Here is an 18,400-nt window from a genome sequence, read left to right on the forward strand (position 1 = left end):
TTTATTTGAATCCTGGTATTGTTTTTTAAGATGGTAGTTGTGGCAGTAAGGAAAGTTCATTCTGTGTTTTTCATTTTAGCAAATTAAATGGCCTTTGGTGGAATTCACTTTCTACGGAACGTGTTGTGTTAATTTACTTAGACGATAGAAATGGTTCTTGACATTTTACGTTAAGTCAAAATGACATCCAGAATTCATTGCATGGCTCATGAGATTTGTGTTATAGTTTTGGGGGAGAGGTTTTTAAAAGGAGTTATGAATGAATTCAGTAGTACACAGAAAATGTGCTAAGGATGTTGTATTGCTTTTTCCTTCCAGTATATCCTCTTAGTTTATTTTATATTTTTATCTCTATAGCAGTGGCCTTTTAACTTAACACAATTCATTTCACATTTCTTTCTCCCTCCCCCATTCCTGTGTTTACCCTGAGCCCAAGGTTTGCTGTTTTCTTTCCTGCCTCATTAAAAGAATAAAAGTAAGACAGCTTATGAAAACACAAAGGTAAATATGTAAGGGAGGCTCAGGGATATATTTAAAACAAAATGCATGCCAAGATAACCTGAATACTTATTAAAATTAGGCAGCAAATTCAACTTTGAGCTTTCTTTTTCTTGGAAAGCACTTACACAGATAAGTCTCCACGAGGTAAGACACATAATCCAGAAGTGCGCCACTATCTTGGTACCAAGGCCTGAGGACATTGCTCCCGTGGGGCTTTATAGCGAGGATTCTGTGATGCTTAATCCATGTTAACATTGCTAGAAGGAAAATGACCAATTTCATAAGGCACAGTATAGACCAGTAAGATGTTGCAGTGCAATTCAGTAAAAGCAAATCTTTAAAACTTGCTAAGTATTGGAATCCCAGTAAACAGCTCTTTCAAGGCTGTGCTCAATCCAAGCTTAAAGTTGAGATTCTGGAAGAACTGGTCATCTGAATATTCGTATTAAGACAATCCTCTGCCAATAATCATTTCTTACTCTGACAAGCCTTGAAGTGCTGTATGTCAAATGTAAGGTCGATATACTTGACGTGGAATCAATGATTCATGGAAAAAAAGGCTAACAACGTAAGTGCCTGAATCTCTTCCACTGCCTACTCGGCATCTCAGTTGACTCTAGCAGGTTGCAAAATGTCCCCCTTGGTTCGTCACCTTTGTCCTTTGAATTAGCAGAAAGCTGTACGTGCAGGTAGACCTAGTGAGAATATGTGGGCAGGGTCACTTGTCTGTTTGCTATTCATGGACAGAGAAACATTAAGAAATGCCTCCCCAAGTTAGCCAAAGCAGATGTCTAGTTCTTGTCGGAAAGCCATGTCATAAAGGAGAGTCCTTAGCCCTTTTTTTGAAAAGGTTGTCCCCTCAAAGTTACCTTTATATTTTATCACTTCATACCTCTAGTTTTTACTCTGAGAAAAAAAAAGCATCGTGAGTTTGAATTAAATCATTTATGCAAGTGATTCATTCATGTCAACCTTAGAAATGAACCCCCTCCTTGCTGTCAACCCTACAACAGCAGGATGTGGAGACACTTGCTAGGCACTTTTGGAGGGAGGGGCTCAAGTTAGGTTGTGGTGGGAGAGGTGGGTGAGGAGGTGCACGTGCCCTCTGAGCTCGATAGCACCACCCTCCCGCTTGTCTCCTTAACCAGTCCCTAGCAGAGCACCAGGTTCTGAAAATCTAAAGTGTCTGACTGCCTTCCATCTCCCTGCCAGTGTCCTTATTCTTACCCCAATCATATCTTTCCTGAGCTGTTAAAATGCACTTTCCAATTATTAGTTTCCAGTCTTCTTGTATTTCTAATTAACTTTATTTAATTTTTAAATTAGAAAAGTAATACATCTTCAGTGAAGTTGATGAAGCAACTCAAAGTATATAAGCAAAAAGTTAAGAATCATTTCTGTCATACAACTAGAAGGACCTGCAACTAAGATATACAACTATGTACGGGGGGTTGGGGAAGATAAAGCAGAAAAAAAAAAAAAGATTGGCAAAAGTTGTTAGCTCAGGTGCCAATCTTTAAAAAAAAAGAATCATTTCTCTATCACCACACCACCGTGGTGTATATGCTTCTAAAGGCCACACTGTCACACCATTATTTCTGAAACACAGTTCTGATCATATCACTCCCCTGATCAAAACCAAGCTCCTAATTAAACCCCCTCTGGTGTCCTCGTGATCTGGTCAATCTTTCCACCCCCCTTCTACCACAGTGTAGAAGTACACAGCCCACCCCTCAGGCTGTTGGAGTCATAACCACGTGTAGCAGAGATTATTGATCACCTTCGCAGCATGGATCTCTCCTCTCCCGCTGTCTTCACTTGGCTTCACTGTTTTCCTCCTACCTCACTGAGTCTCCTTCTCAGGCACCTTACTGATTCCTCCTCTTCTCCCCAACCTCTTAACTTCAGAGTGCCCGAGACTCCATCCTGGGTGATCTCCTCCAGTCTTATGGCTTTAAATAGCAGCCATATGTTGAGATCTTCCAATGTGATATTTCTGGCCTGGGCCCTGAACTCCAGACTCATATTCAACTGCCTACTTGGCATCTCCGGTCGAATGTCTAACAGACGTCTGAAACTCAGTATCTCCAGCTCAGAATCTCTTCTCTCCCAGTCATCACCACTGCGCTGCTACCACCCCAGTCAGAGCCTCCATCATCTTGTCTAGAACACCGAAGCCCCCCACTAAGTGGTCTCCCTGCTGCCACCTTGGCCTTCTTAGTCTAGTCCCAACCCAGCAGCCAGAATCTTTTCAGAACAGGTCAAGTCATGTCTCTCCTTTCTTCAAATTCCTTTATTCAAAACCTGAACTCAGAGGAAACATGCAGATACATGCATGAGGATTTTTGTTCTATGCTCTATGTGTGTGTGTGTGTATACGTATATATATATATACACATACACACCTTGTGAATAAATTGTTTTGGTAAATCAAAAATATTTTGTGTACTATGGATGACCCCCATGTAAAGAAATTGTGATAAATCTTTTAAAAATATGAATACTCTTCACAATTTGTGTGGCGTGACTTTTAAATTCCCTATTGCTTCTTTGAAGAAGAAGAAAGGAGAGCAGGGCCTCTCAGACTCTCCTGGCGTGGGGATCACTGTAACAGGCCTCAGAGCTGTCTCCTCTCCCTGCCCCGCCCTCCCATGTGCAGTTGTCATGTTTCAGGGGCAGCATTAGTCCCTCAGTATTTCTAAATCTGTGCTAAGGAACTCTGCTGTCTATGATTAGCTTTTCTTTTCCTGACACACACAAAAATAGATGCTCTGTCTTTAGCTACAACTCGTAAGGAGCAGTGTCATTCCGTGGCCTATATTGGCGCATAACATTTTCATCCGTGCCTCCAACAGAACGCTGTCTCCTCCAGTGCTGTCTTCACTCGCTTCTGCAGCAGAGGGCAACGGAGAGCACGTTCCTGGTGCAAGGGGCTGCCCGGCCCACTCTTCACGGGGCTATCTTTACCTTCCCGCAGTGGCCCGTGCCTTTCTGTCACCCTGCCCTGCTCCTCTCCTGTCTGGTTGACCTCCTGTGCCTTCCCCTTCTCCACGTTTGTGAAGTCGCCAGTGAGTGTTAGGGATGCAATCTGGAGCAAGGACGGGAGGGAAGCTAGGAGGCCCACGTGTTCTGATCTCCGGGGCGCTCTTATTCAAGCTCAGAGCCAGTTTGGCAGTTGCAGCCTGGAAACCTAAGCCGGCAGGGGCCACAGCGGACCGGGCAGCCCCCAGCCGCCTCGCTAGGGGGCAGCAGGTGAACTGCACGAGGTCTCCAACGAAATCGGCGCCCGTCGGGGCCAGCAATGCTGGAACATTGCGTCTGTTTCTACAGACGCGGTCCCCTGGGGAGGGCGGACAGCATTCCCGCGGGGGAAGGAGGGACCTGCAGGCGGAGCGAAGGGGTTCAGCCTTCTGTCCTCTGCCCCGGGGCTCAGGGTGGCTCTCCTGCAGGAGCTCCCCTCCACGACCCTCTTAATTCCCCACCCTACACCTTTGAGGTGCACGCTGCCACCTTAATTATCAAATCCTTTCAAGAGCTTTCTGCTGGATAAAAGCTCAGAATGCTACTGCCTTTGTAGCTATTTCGTCAATATTCTCGAATAGTAGCGTTTCAGCGGCTAAAAGGAAGTACCGGTTTTCTCATCGCCATTCTTCTAATCCAGTAGTTCTCAACTGAGGGCGGTTCCTGCCCCACCCCAGGAGACAGGGAGCTGTCTAGAGAAATTTTTGATTGTCACACCTGGGGGGAGGGGGAGTGCTACTGGTTTCTAGTGGGTAGAAGACAGAGATGATGCTAAACATTTTCCCATCGGACTCAAACTAATTATATTTTGAATAAAATATGTGACATGAAAATACGTTTTTTTCCTGGAAGTTTCCCCTCCATCTTATCTTTTCCATACTTCAAACTCTCGGGCCGACCCTCAGGTCTAAGCTTCCAGGTCTAATTTTGCTATTGATCTTCTGACCTGTATATCCAAATAGTACTACAGATTTCCATTAGGATGTCGCCTCACAGCTTAACTCTTCCAAATCTTTCCCTAAACTTCCTTGTCTGGTAGCCTAGCTTGATTAACTTCTTCACTGGACAAATATCTATCCTGTCTAATATCTCTATCCAACTATAGCACCTCTGCTTGGCTACCTGACATTTCAGGTTAGCACATTGAAAACTCTTGATCACCCCTCCTGACCATCTCCATCAGCCCAACCTGTACCTGACCCAAACTTTCCCACCTTGATAAAAGTCATCACTTCTCCTGAAGCTGCTTTAGCAAAACCCTAGTCATTCTTGATTTCTCTTTCCTTCTCATCATACGATGCATAAGCAACCTCTCTTGACTTTACTCCTATAACATACCCTGAGTCCTGAGTGGCATTTGGTTTAGAGTGATAGGCAGGGATGCTGCGAAGAGAATGCATGCGGGGTGGGGGCGAGATTGAATCTCAGGAGACAGGCCAAGGGTCTCTGGCAGTAATCCAGGCCAGAGATGATATAGCACCGACCAGGAAGGTGGCAGTGGACATAGAGAGAACTAGAGGAAATTGAGATATTTCAGAAGCAGAACAGATGGGACTTGTAAGGATGCGATAGAGGGGAAATCAGGGAAGATTCCTAGGTTTCTAGCTTGAGCACCACAGGGGATGTTTATTAGGAAGCCTGTGTGAGGTGAAGGCAGGTTATGGGGGAAACTCAAGATATCCATTTTCAACGTTATATTCGAAATACTTATTGGACATCCAAGCTGAGAGAGCAAGAAAGCGAATGGCTATGTGAGTATGTAAATTTGGAAACCATCAGCAGATGGAGTGTATTTAAAGCCATGGAAATGAATGAGATTATGCAGGGCAAGTACTCAACAAAAAGAAGAGAACCCAAACTGAAGAGGAAATCAGGAGAATGTCGTGCCACAGATTCCAAGAGAGGAGAGCGTGTCAAGAAAAGGGAGTTATCCATTCTGTCAATGGCTGGCATGAGGACAGAAAAGGGCCCAATGATTGTGGCAAATGGAATTCATTTGTGACAGGACAACAGCGATTTCATCTGACTGTTGGTGGCAGAAGCCAGATGGGAGTGGGCTGAAGAGTGGATGGACTGAGAAGGTGGAGGCAGTGTTCCTAGACAATTCTTTCCAAAAGTTTTCCTCTGCAGGGGAGTAGAGAAATGAGGCAATAGCTAGAGGGGGATAGCGGATTAAAGGGCCTGTGTGTGTAGGCAGGTGTGTGTGTGTGTGTGCGTGTGTGCTGAAAACTGAGAGATCAAATATGTCTTTATGCTCATGGGAATTATCCAGTAAAAGAGGAGACTGTTGACAAAATGACGAAGGAGAGAGAGCAAGCTGTCTTTAATGAAACAAGAGGATGGGGCCCAAGTATCACTCCTATTAGAAAAAGAAATGCACCCTCTAACATAGCGCCTGAGGGTTAAACCAAGAGGAAGACGTGGGACGATGTTGCACCAAGTTGGTATCAGAGGAACATCTTTGCTCATTAAAAAGAATGAGTGAAGAGTAAGTATAATATTTATGGGGAGAAACTAAAAATTGATTTTGGAAAAGAAACAACAGTTTCAGCTTGACTCTTTTGGAATTCTCAGGCTGGAAGCCAGATGTATCATAATTTTTCTTTGGAATTTCTTATTTTGATTAAATTTTTATGATTATAACCTTATTCCATGTTGCCAAATTAACAAAATAATTTCTTCAATTTTTCTATGATTTGATGTTTTTATGTGCAATTCTTTACTCCATCTGGAGTTAGTTTTGATATGTGATATATGGGCAGAGTTTTAACATGATTTTTTTCCCTCAGGTACCTCACTAACTTCCCTAATACTATTTAAGTTATTTACACACATTTGCATTATAAATTCTTACATCTGCGAGGGTCGGTCTCAGGCTAGTCTTTCCCATTATCTGTCTTTCTGTTCATGAACCAGTTCGATGCCATTGTAATTATTGCAACATTGGAATGCTTTTTACTACATAGTGAATGAAGCACCTCCTCATTACTCTTTCTGTTTCAAAAAATTAGCTCTATATTTATTTTTAAAAATTGTCTTTGGAATCATTTGCCCCAGTTCTGAACTCACGGGAATTTTACTTGGGACAATGTTAAGCCTAAAACTTAATGAATTTAGCATATTTAGTCTTTCTACGTAGCAACATTGTATTTTTCTGTGATTATTCCAATCTTACTTCCTAGACTTAATTAAGGTTCCTTGGTTTTCCTCACATAAGTCCCACACATTAGTTACAGGGGCCAACCCAGTGTCCTTGACCCAAACCATTGGCAATGGCAATAGGATTGTGTCCTATTAGTTAACCAGAGTGGCTTCCATTTCCAGCAGACACATCCTATTTACGAAAGTAGCCCCAGAAACCGGAAGAAATCTGAGATGCCTGATTCATTTTCATACTTTTCTGGAACATGCCCAGAAGCCTAGGTCTCTGAATCTACCCTCACCGCAGCCCCATCTATAATTTTCCTTTTCCCGTTTTCTTGCCATTACATTTAGATGAAGGAAATAATTTCATTCAGCCCAATGTATTGATGATTTAATGGCCGGTGTTGTATGTCATGTGTCATTCCAAAGGCCTAATGGTTATTTTTGCTGATACAATCTTCCAGAATAGAGGTCAAGGGCAGTTAAGTATATACTTTGAGTTAGCATAGGATGTGGTTTATGGAAGGTAAAAATGAGCAATGGAAAGACAAATTCTCAAAGCTTCTTAAAAAATTATTATTTCTAGTTATCTTCCTCATTCAAACCAATATTAGTTTTTATATTAAGCTCAAAACCACTTTTCTTTAATCTGACGGGTGGCATTTATTGATCACTTATATATGTCAAGCATTTTGCATATATTATAAACAATGTTTAAAATAGCACTGTAGAGCAGATAGTAATCATCGCAGCTTCGGTTTGTTGAGTGTGTCCAATGCATGAGGCACAGTGCTGAGTGTTGTACATAGATTACTTATTAACTTTGTATATGACATATGTTGCTGTAAAATTTTAACTGACTACTTTTTCTGTGATATTTCCTTGTGTCTTTTGGCCTCCATCTGATCCAGAAAGCCAGAGCATTTTATTTACTTTCTCAAGGAAGGGAAAGCAGAGAGAGAGAAAAAGAAAGCTTTTCAAAATCCTGGCCTTTCGAGAAGAAAGCAAAGAACTAAAGGCATGGAAATAAGATTGGGGAAGGCACGTGTTTATTTGGTAGGTGGAGTCCCTGCCCCAGAGAATAGATAAAATGCCCTGGGCTAGCGGAGGGGAGAGTAGGAGTCTGAGAAAGTTTCCTGTGCCCTGCCCCCTGCAGCCCAGCCTCAAACTCTGTCCCTGGGGGGACGACTGGAATCTTGCTTTTTGGGTGGAGCCCCGGGGAGGCAGAAAGAGTCCAGGAAGAAGCAGCTGTGTGGTGTTTTTATGCAGATGGGGCCTTTTGCAGTATCGTGGAGAACCACAGAATGTCTGGTCCTGCCAGGGTCTGGGAGACAGGAACCAAGGTTGACGCTCCACGTGGCGTGGATAGAAGACCAAGGGCCAGAGAGGATGATGGCTGCTCAGAGGGCCCCCCAGCCCCTGCCTGCCCCCTCTCTTCTCACACACCAGTAGGTATGCCCTCCAAAAACTAACGAAGAAGAAGGAAAGGCATCTCTGGGAAAGGCAGTGTGCCGGATGTGTGTGTAGTAGGCGGGTGAGACCCATTAACCCTGAACTGGCAGTTGTGTCTGTCACCTGGTGGGATGGAGCCTCACAATAAAAATTAAGCAACCCCGTGAGGTAGACCTAGGTGCAAGAGCAGAGCCTTGCCAATGTCAAACCAGCGAGGGGGCTAAAATCTGAGCCTAAACTGATTCTACTCCTAGATCCTAGGGACTTTATCACTGTGACAGACTGCCTTGTGGTCTAGAGACGGCGAATACATCACACACTTGCCCACGGCCCGGAGCTCCTGGAGGGGAGCTGGTGTCTGAAGCCAGCCCGGGCTCTTTCTTCTGTGTGCCTCATTGCCTCCTTAGCATTGGCATATGCTAATCTTAAAGCTGCACTTTTTAATGCTATAGAACGAAAGTTGGCCAGCCTCCCAGATGGCGAATGGATATTTATAGTAGAATAGGTTGTTAGAGCTTGAAAAGAAATGATTGTCCAATGGCTTCATTTGGGAACTCAGGAAATTTAGGCCTAGAATGACTAGATCTCAAAGCTAGTGAGTGGTCAAGGTGGGTCTGGAACTATCTACCTGGACCATAATCCCAAGCGTATTTGACTTTTAAAAATGTTGACTCTTTTAACAACATAAATACCAAGATTCATTGAAAATTGAGATAATGACATGTTCTCATTGTAACTTCTGGAGATAACAATACTTTTTCCCATGATTACAGGACCAGTATCTGCAAAGAGTAGTAAATAAAATAGCCCTTGTGATTTTCTCCTAATGCTAGGATTACCATATACTTTATCATCCAAACCAAGTCACTTTTGAAAGTGAAATAGAGGGATATATTAATAATTATACCAGGACAACAGGCATAAACAGGGATCATCCACCCTATCTTCTAAGCCGCCATTGCACCCAAACCCCATGACGGAGCAACCATTCATTTCACATGGATGCCAGGGCTGGGGTCTGACTAGTTTAAGCAATTTAAGATCACGTCCTCATGCTTGAACACGAAGTTGGCTCAGGGATGGTCAAAGGATGGTCAAGCCTGAGCCCATCAGATCGTGGCATTCTCCTGGCTACAGAGATTCCACATGTGACCCAATGAGGTGTAAGGGGAGATTTCCAGAAGACTTCCAGAAAGAACTTCTGGCTCTTGGGACAGCTTCCAGGAGGGACCTCCTCTTTCCTTTTATACGTTGTTTGCACACTTGAGACCTAGAATGCTACAGCTCCTGCTCTCTTTCCTCTGTTTCTATATCTGTCTCTCCACATTGCCATGTCCTTCTCTGTCATTTCTCACCCTGTGTGCATCTGTTTCTCTGCTTCTGTGTCTTTTTATATGTTTATCTTGTTATTTATATATCTTTTTCTCTCATAAAAATTCTCACAATTTTCTTAGTCTAAGAAATAATCATAAACAAGTAGTCTTTTATTCAATTCGTATTGACGATGTCTACTCTAAAAACTATTAAAATAAAACTGACAATTGAAATTGCAAAAATAATTTTTTTTTTTTTCCTGAGGAAGATTCACTCTGAGCTAACATCTGCTGCCAATCTTCCTCTTTTTGTATGTGAGCTGCCACCACAGCATGGCCACTGATAGACAAGTGGTGTAAGTCTGTGTCTGGGACCTGAACCCATGCCGCCAAAATGGAGTGTGCTGAACTTAACCACTAAGCCACCAGGGTGGGCCTTAAATTTTGTTTGCTAATAAAAATTAATTGAAGAATTAAGTCTTCTTTATAAAATATAGATCTTAAAATTTTTGCTGGGAAAAAGTCAACTTGGTAGAAAGAATGACTTCAAAAACCACACAGTGGCAGAAGCTATAATGAGTAAAATTTGATAGAAACAAATAAAGCCAAATAAATCAAAGATTTATTTTAAAATACTAATGGAAAATAATTCATCTGTATTAAAATTATTTTAGCAAAATAAAAATAAATATTCAAGTAATTGGTAATGGTTTGACTATAGCTGTCTTGTCCAATGTGGTAGACGTGAACCACATGTGACTATTTCAATTTAAATTAATAATGGCTAATAATTAACTTACTAATAATAATGAATCAAAATAAAATTAACAATTCGCTTTCTCAGTTACAATAGCCACATTTCAAGTCCTCAATTGCCGTGTGTGACCAGTGGCTGCATATTGAAGGGTACAGATACAGAACGTTTCTATCCTCTCACAAAGTCCTATTGGACAGCACTGGTCGATAGAAAATTGATCAAGGAATTAAATGGACTTAGAGTTCACTTTGAACACTACTCTATGGAATATCTTTAAAAACTTCTTAGTGTCGAAATGCTGGGATCAAAATATCTGTACCCGTTTCTCTATCTTATACATAAGACGATATGGGTTAAATGAAAATGAGTGACAATTTGAGTTCACAATAATTAAATGTTTACAGTTATTAAAGTGAGTTTACAATTCCCCAGGCTTATGTGTGAAAATTCATCTTACTGTGACATCACCAACACTGAGTACATTTTACAGATGTGTTTCCATGGTATGATGCTTTCTTCAAAAGAAGCAATTTCTCTACTTATTTGTAGATTTTACCCTCTTTTGTTTGTCCAAGTCATTAAGCAGAATTTTGCCTTTATTATTTCATAAATACCCATTGATCCAAACCATAATAAAATTAGTCAAATCTAAATGTTTTTTTTCTGTCGTCATCGACCAGGAGTAATATATTAGAGCTTCCCATGAAAATTGGGCTTCTGAAGTTCTCTCCTTGTATTTTGCATATTTAAAAATTTCTTGTGATGATATGCTATTTCACCTGAATGTCTAGGGGACTGCTATTTACGTTTTGAACAAGTTTTTCAAATATACATAAAAGTAAAAAAAAAAAGAGCATAATAAAAGTTCCCCCATGTGCCAAGTATCAAGATTTTGCTATACTTACTTCATCTTTACTTTTTTTAATTTCCTTTTTTCCTAAAGTATTTCAAGCAAATCCCAGACATTTTATCATTTTACCCTTAAAAATATGGACATTTTTATTAATAGCCACAATGCTATCACCACATCCAACAAAACATGTAATTCCTTGTTATCCTCAAACACCCAATACCAATGAAAATTTCTCTGTTTGCCTTAAAATATCTTTTTACAGTTGGGTTGTTTGAGGCAGGAAACAACCAAGCACACACACTACCCTTCATCATTAGGTCTCCCACACATTGCTAATCTAGAATGTGCTAATCATGCCTTGGTTTGTTGAAGAAACTGACCAGTTGTTCTGTGGAATGTCTTACATTTTGAATTTTTGTGTTTACTTCCTTTTGATGTTATTTAGCTTGTTTTCTGTACCCCTCCATGTAAACAGGAAGTCAGCCTTAAAGCTTGATTAGAGGCAGATTCAATTGTATTTGGTGCAATTAATACATAGATGGTCATGTGTCCTTCTTAATTCATTACATCAGGAGCACATCATGTGTGGTCAGCCCACTCTCAGTGATGTCAGGGGTTCAAGTGGTGACAATCTGATCTTTCCACTGCCATCCCCATTAACTTTTCATCTAAGGGTTTCACCTATTGATGATGTTTGCCTGAATCAATTATTTCATTAGGATTTGCAAAGTAGTGGGTTTCTAATTCTATCGCTCCATTCACTTTGATTAGTTGGAATTATCCTGTAAAAAAACAAACAGATAAACTTGTCCTTATCAATGAGAGTAAATATTGGTCATACAGGAAAGGAAGGATAGATGTGGAATTCTTTCCCTTTACTGGCCAATCTTCAGAAAGAGTTGGTGACCTAGCTGTCAATAATGGTGATCAGTCTTAAATCATTTTTTGAATATCATTATGAATACACAGGGTTTTATATATTTAATGTGTTTCAATCAATTTTTGATTCCTATATGCTTTTTATTCCAGATTTTATTATGAAGACTTTTACAAATAAAGACTATTGGAAGAATTTTACAGTGCATATCTGTATAACCATCTACTAGAGACCACCATTAACGTGTTAGTATGTTTGCTTTGTCACTTGTGTCCATCCATCCCTCTTATACTGTTCCATTAATCCTTATTATTTTTCTGATGAATTTTGAAGTAAGTTTCATACATGAGTATATTTCGCCTTAAATAGTTCATTGTGGATATTACTAACTAGATTTCAATATTTATTTATAATTGTTTTATGTTCTTTAGACATTCGTTCATAATACTTTAAACGTTAGTATTTGAGAGCTTCCTTGTTTTCAGGCAAAAAAGTCTTAGTCTCCTCTTGTATATTTCCTGCCCCAGACCTGGAATCAACCCTTCTTCCAAGGAGCCCATGGAGTGCTTGTGTCAGATAGCTTCTGCCGTGCAACTAACCATCTCAAAACTTAGCAGCAGAAAAAAACAATTTTTTGGCTCATAATTCTGTGGGTTGCTGGGACAGCTCACTTCATCTCTGCTGAACCCTCTAATACATCCCTGAAAAAGCAGCGCAGGTGGCTGGATAATCTAGGGTGGCCTTATTCGCATGCAGGGCTAGGTCTGTGACCTCTGCGGGCACACAGGGCTCCATGCTCTGAAGGCCTCATACTTGTTCCCAGTGCTCTGCTATTGCTTTTTTGAAATTATTGGTATTTTGAACAAAGGGTCCCACATTTTCACTTTGATCTAATCCCATAATTCACATAGCTTGTCCTGCTCGTATGGCCGGCCCTTGGTGAGCTGTTGACTAGGGCACCAGGGGCAAATGCACCCTGTTTCTCCCATTATCCAGTCAGCTCACCTGTGCTTCTTCACATGGTGGTGGTCACAGAGTTCCCAAGAGAAGCAAGAAAATAAACCTCAAGGAGAAAGTGCTTTCAAGCCTCTGTTTGCATCATATTTGCTAATGTCCCATTGGCCAAATCAAGTCACGTGGCCAAGTCTAGACTCAGGGAGCAAAGGCAACACTCAAGCGTGTGACTCCAAGGGGAGCTGTGGTGACCACAGTTGCAAAAACTCTCTGAGAGGAGTGAATAATCTTTAGAGACTCTAATCTGTTTGCTTAGGGTGCTCATTGCTCCCAGGTCGTCATTGCCTCCAGGACTTTTAAGTGGAAAAAACTAAGAAAGATGTAGCTTTTGAAAAGAAAATAATGAGTTCATAGTGTTATTTTCATTTTAATGCAATGCTACTCGACTTTTACTTAACTTTTTTGATTCTGTACTTGCAGCTTTGTTGTTGAATGCTGAAAATCTTGGCTCCTGACAAAATTAACACAGTAACTTAGTTGCTTTAACATAACAATTTAGAAAAATTTATTCTGAAACCATACTACTATTACTAATGATGATAAGCTTACTCAATGAAGTTTAAGATTTCCTTATAGCTTCATTTGCCCTTATAATATATTTCACTAAGGCTAGTCAATCAAAATACTATGTTCTACAGTTATTTGAAATAATTGTGTTCTTCCTATGATTATGTCACTAACTTGAAATACAGTTGGATGGTGGCATTCAATTTGCTTTCAAGACTTAGGGAATGCTTTTTATTCTTCTTGATTTATTTTGACATTTAATTGAAACTTTGATAAAATAGTCATAGATTTGCATGCAGTTGTAAGAAATAATAGAGAGATCATGCATACACCTTCCTCAGTTTCCCCCAATGGTACCATTTGTCAAACAATAGAACAACCAGAATATCAACATTGATGCAATCTGTGGATCTTATTCAGATTCTCCCAGTTTTACTTGCACTCTTGAGTGTGTGTGTGTGTGTGTGTATTTAACTCGAAATAACTTTATCACAGTCAACATACTAAATGGTTCCGTCACTACAAGGACACCTCTCTTGATTTTCTTTTGTGTTTTGACTATGGAAGATAATTTACATGATTCAAAAGTAAGAACTGTATATTAAGGTATAATCAGAAAAGTCTGGCTTCCATCCATATCTTCTTAACTCCGCTTCACCCCTTTCATTATTGATAATTTTTTAAAACTTAGTTTTTACTTTATTCTTCCACTGTTTCTTTTTCAAAATGTAAGCAAATACATATATCTGCTCATATTCCTCTCCCTTCTTTCAAATAAGGAAGCATAGAAATATAGGTTTCCTGGGGCTGGCCCCGTGGCCGAGTGGTTAAGTTCGCGCGCTCCGCTGCAGGCGGCCCAGTGTTTCGTCAGTTCGAATCCTGGGCGCGGACATGGCACTGCTCATCAGACCACGCTGAGGCAGCGTCCCACATGCCACAACTAGAAGAACCCACAACGAAGAATACACAACTATGTACCGGGGGGCTTTGGGGAGAAAAAGGAAAAAATAAAATATTTAAAAAAAAAATAAAAAATAAAAATAAAAAAAAAAAAGAAATATAGGTTTCCTGGCACTTGCCTTTTTTACTTAATAGTTGTTTCTGTCAAGATAGGCTAGGGTCTGCCTATGCTAAAACCACTGAAATCTCAGTGGTTTGAGACAAAACAAGTCCATTTCTCATCTCACAGTCCATGCCCCTCTCTGGGCAGTGGGGTCTCTGCTGGGCCATTGTCCTTCTCCCTCTGGCCTGGGCTGAGGGAGCAGCTATGCCTGGTGATTGCCAGTCACAGTGGCAGAGGGAAGAACATGGCAGAGCCGGCCCTGGCTTTCAAGGGACTCACCACGCTGCTGCTCACATTTCATTAGCTGTAGAAAGTATCATGGCTGTAGCGAACTTCACGTGGGCAAGGAAGTTCAATTTTATTGCGTGGTTGGGAGAAGAGAGAGCCAACACATCTGTAAACAGCCATAACAACTATCACAGCCCACTTTTCTTGGCACTAAATGTTTGACTCAAATTCTTTCCTGCGTACAAAATGCACTCATGTAACCTGAGGATGCTAACCCATTCCTGGTGTTAGTCTCCCAGTCCAGACTCTGGATCATGGGTGCTAGCCCTCACACCAGAGGGGCGGGTGTGTGTCTCTACATTAGATCTAGATGTGGCATTTCTTGTTTCATTTATATTTCACTTTATTTTAAATTTTTTGTTGAAGTGTAACAAAACATTTCTCGCACCCCAGAAGATTTCTTTGTGCCCCTTCCCGGGAATAACCCCACCAGAGAGATAGCTGCTGTTCTATGCTATAGATTAGCTTGCCTGTTCGGAACTTCATAGAAGTAAAATCATAAAGTATACAACCTTTTATGTTTGGCTTCTTTCACTACCTCATACCTGTGAGATTCACCCACGTTATTATGTAGTAGGGGTTCATTCCTGTACACTGTTGAGTACTATTCTACTGTATAAATACCACAATTTGTTTATGCATTCTACTATTGATGGGCACTTGGACTGTTTCTTATTTTGGATTATCATAAAGACACTGTGAACATTTTTGTACAGGTCTTTTGGTGGCTATATGCACTCTTGCATTTTTTATCTAGGAGTGAAATTGCTGGGTTATAGGATGGGAGTTTGTTTTCTTTTTCATATCATATTTGTATTTACCTATTAAACAACTCTCTAAAGTGGTTGTATCCATTCACATTTGATCTGCTTTCCTGGATTCAGAGTTTTATGAACCAAAAGACAAGTTATCTCATCCTCTGTCCCCCTTCTCACACACAGACACCCAACAGCATACCATGAGTGGATGGACTGAGATGATCACAGCAGACATTTCCATTTGGAGAGTGGACGAATGGGAGGAACACAGCAGTCTCTGTAACAAGGCCGACACTCCACTGGGGGGCTGTTGTGAGGACCCCCTACCCTGGGGTCCTTGAGTGGGACTGCTCTGCTCTCTGCAGGGGCTCCCCAGGCCATTGCTTTTATGACTCTTTGGCTCAACCTCTGCAAGGCCCTTCTCTTCCCTTTATCCTCTTTGACTAAATATTTCACCACTGCATAGCATGGATCACCATTCTTCCAGCTTCTGCTCAGTTTCTGAACCATTTACTGCTGGGACAATACCACAATTTCTTTTTTTTTTTTACCACAGTCCCCTACTTCTGGCTACAAGTTTATGTATCTGTCAAGATACTGTGTTAAGCTGCAGAAACAAACTAACACAAAGTCTCAATGGCTTTATACAACAGGGTTCACGTCTCCTCATGTTACATGCCCTTTGCCAGTCAGCTAGGAGCTCTGCTTTGTCTCACCATCATCCTGACTTTGGGACCCAAGCTAAAAGAGTAAGCGCTGGCTGAATGATTGCATAGCCTCAGCAGAGGGAAAAGAAAGAAAAATGAATCATGCACTACCTCTTAACTCCACGCAGAGCTGAGCATATCACTGCCACTCACATTTTGTTGGCAAAAGCTAAATTCAAGTGGGCACGGAAAGAGAGCCTACCTAAATGACTGCTCCACGATATGTCCTGGGAACAGCTCCACAGCAGGAGAGAGACCCTCATTCTGCTAAAGGCCCAACAGGCACGCAGTGCTCCACTGTGTGGCTGTGCCAGAGTTCATCCAACAAGTGTCCTGATGATAGACATTGGTCACTAGGCTGCCTTTGGCATTATTAATAATGTCATGATGAACAGCCTTGTCTATATGTCATTTTACCATTTTTGCTAATGTGTTTGTCTTTTTGTGTGTGTGTGAGGAAGTTTGGCCCTGAGCTAACATCTATTGCCAATCTTCCTCTTTTTTTGTTGAGGAAGATTGGCCCTGAGCTAACATCATTGCCAATCTTCCTCTATTTTGTATGTGGGATGCTGCCACAGCATGGCTTGATGAGCGGTGGTGCTAAGGTCCATGCCCAGAATCCAAACCTGTGAACCCTTGGCTGCCAAAGCAGTGTGTGGGAACTTAACCACTATGCCACTGGGCCAGCCCCTTCTTTGTCTATTTTTAAAAATTTTCTGTGTCGTAATATTTTGTGTTCCTTTAAACTAGAATTATTAGCCTAATCTGATATTTTTGCATTTTAACAGTTTTAATTGACTCTTACTTAGAGTCAAATTGGTATATCTTCCTATAGTTCTGATTTCTTTAATGTTTCCTGTTTTTTGTTCTTCTTTGCTGTATAATTTGTCTCTATCTTGCACAGGCTGTTTCATTTATTTTCTCTTTTGAGATAACATAGATGTTAGCAATCATGCTTTAGGGGGCTGGCTCCTTGGTGTAGTGGTTAAGTTCGGCATGCTCTGTTTCAGCAGCCTGAGTTCACGGGTTCAGATCGTGGGCACAGACCTACACCACTCATTGGCTATGCTGTGGTGGCAACCCACATACAAAAAGAGGAAGATTGGCACAGGTGTTTGCTCAGGGCAAATCTTCCTCAAGCAAAAAAAGAGGAAGATTGGCAACAGACATTAGCTCAGGGCCAATCTTCACCAGCAGGAAAAAAAAAGGAACGAAAGAAGAAATCATGCTTAAAACCATTTGCTTTTAAGCGTATCAAGTAAATAATAAACATATATTAGGATAAAACAGTAACTTTTGTTATTCCTTAAATATAAGTGTACCTTTATTTCTGTGATTCAATCTTTGTTCATTTTATTTGCAATTTATAGTTCTAGATTATTCTTGTAATCCTCCCTCCTTTATATAACAGCTGCCCCCTCCCCCAAATCATTCTTTGCCTTTGCATTCAATTTGTCAACCATACCTACAATGGTCGCTTTTACTTAACAGTAAAGGCCTTCCCAGTAGGCTGTAACTTCTCCTTTCTCAATTTTTCGGTTTAGGTTTATCAATTACGGTGTATCCTGTGGGGCTGTTATTTTTCTTTTCTTTGGCTTCGTTTCTTCAGGAAGGGGGCAGGCAGGTTATATTGAGCTTCCGTCACATCACAATTTCCTCATTCTCCTCCGAAGTCTCTGGTTTCCACAAGCCTTCCCCTCACAGGCTGTGTCCTCCAGCACCTGTCCTCAGCCCCCTTCCCTCCTACACCCAGGACTCTAGCCATTTCCCACCTCTGACAGGACTCCGATACCTCCGTCTCCAACCAGAGGCACCCTCCCGAGAAAATGCGTCTTTCCCAAGGCCTTCCGGGGATCCTGTCCACAATAGTCGGAAGATAATGCAACTTGCCATCTCATTCTTCTCTAAATCTGCTCTTGCTCTTGTCTTACTCTCACGAGGATCACCACCATCCTTCAAGTCACTCAAGCTGAAATTCCTGAAAATTTTTTAAAGTCCTTTGAATTCTTCTTTAGTATATCCAGCGCCCAAATCCTGTCGATTTGCTCCTTGGTGTCTCCCAAAACCACCAACTCCTTTCTGTTCCCACAGTTGGCACCACGTTGGGTCTCTCTTTACCTTCCCTTGGATCCAGCAATAATCTTT

Source organism: Equus caballus, chromosome 4 (genome assembly GCF_041296265.1).
Source record: "Equus caballus isolate H_3958 breed thoroughbred chromosome 4, TB-T2T, whole genome shotgun sequence".
Taxonomy (NCBI): Eukaryota; Metazoa; Chordata; class Mammalia; order Perissodactyla; family Equidae; genus Equus; species Equus caballus.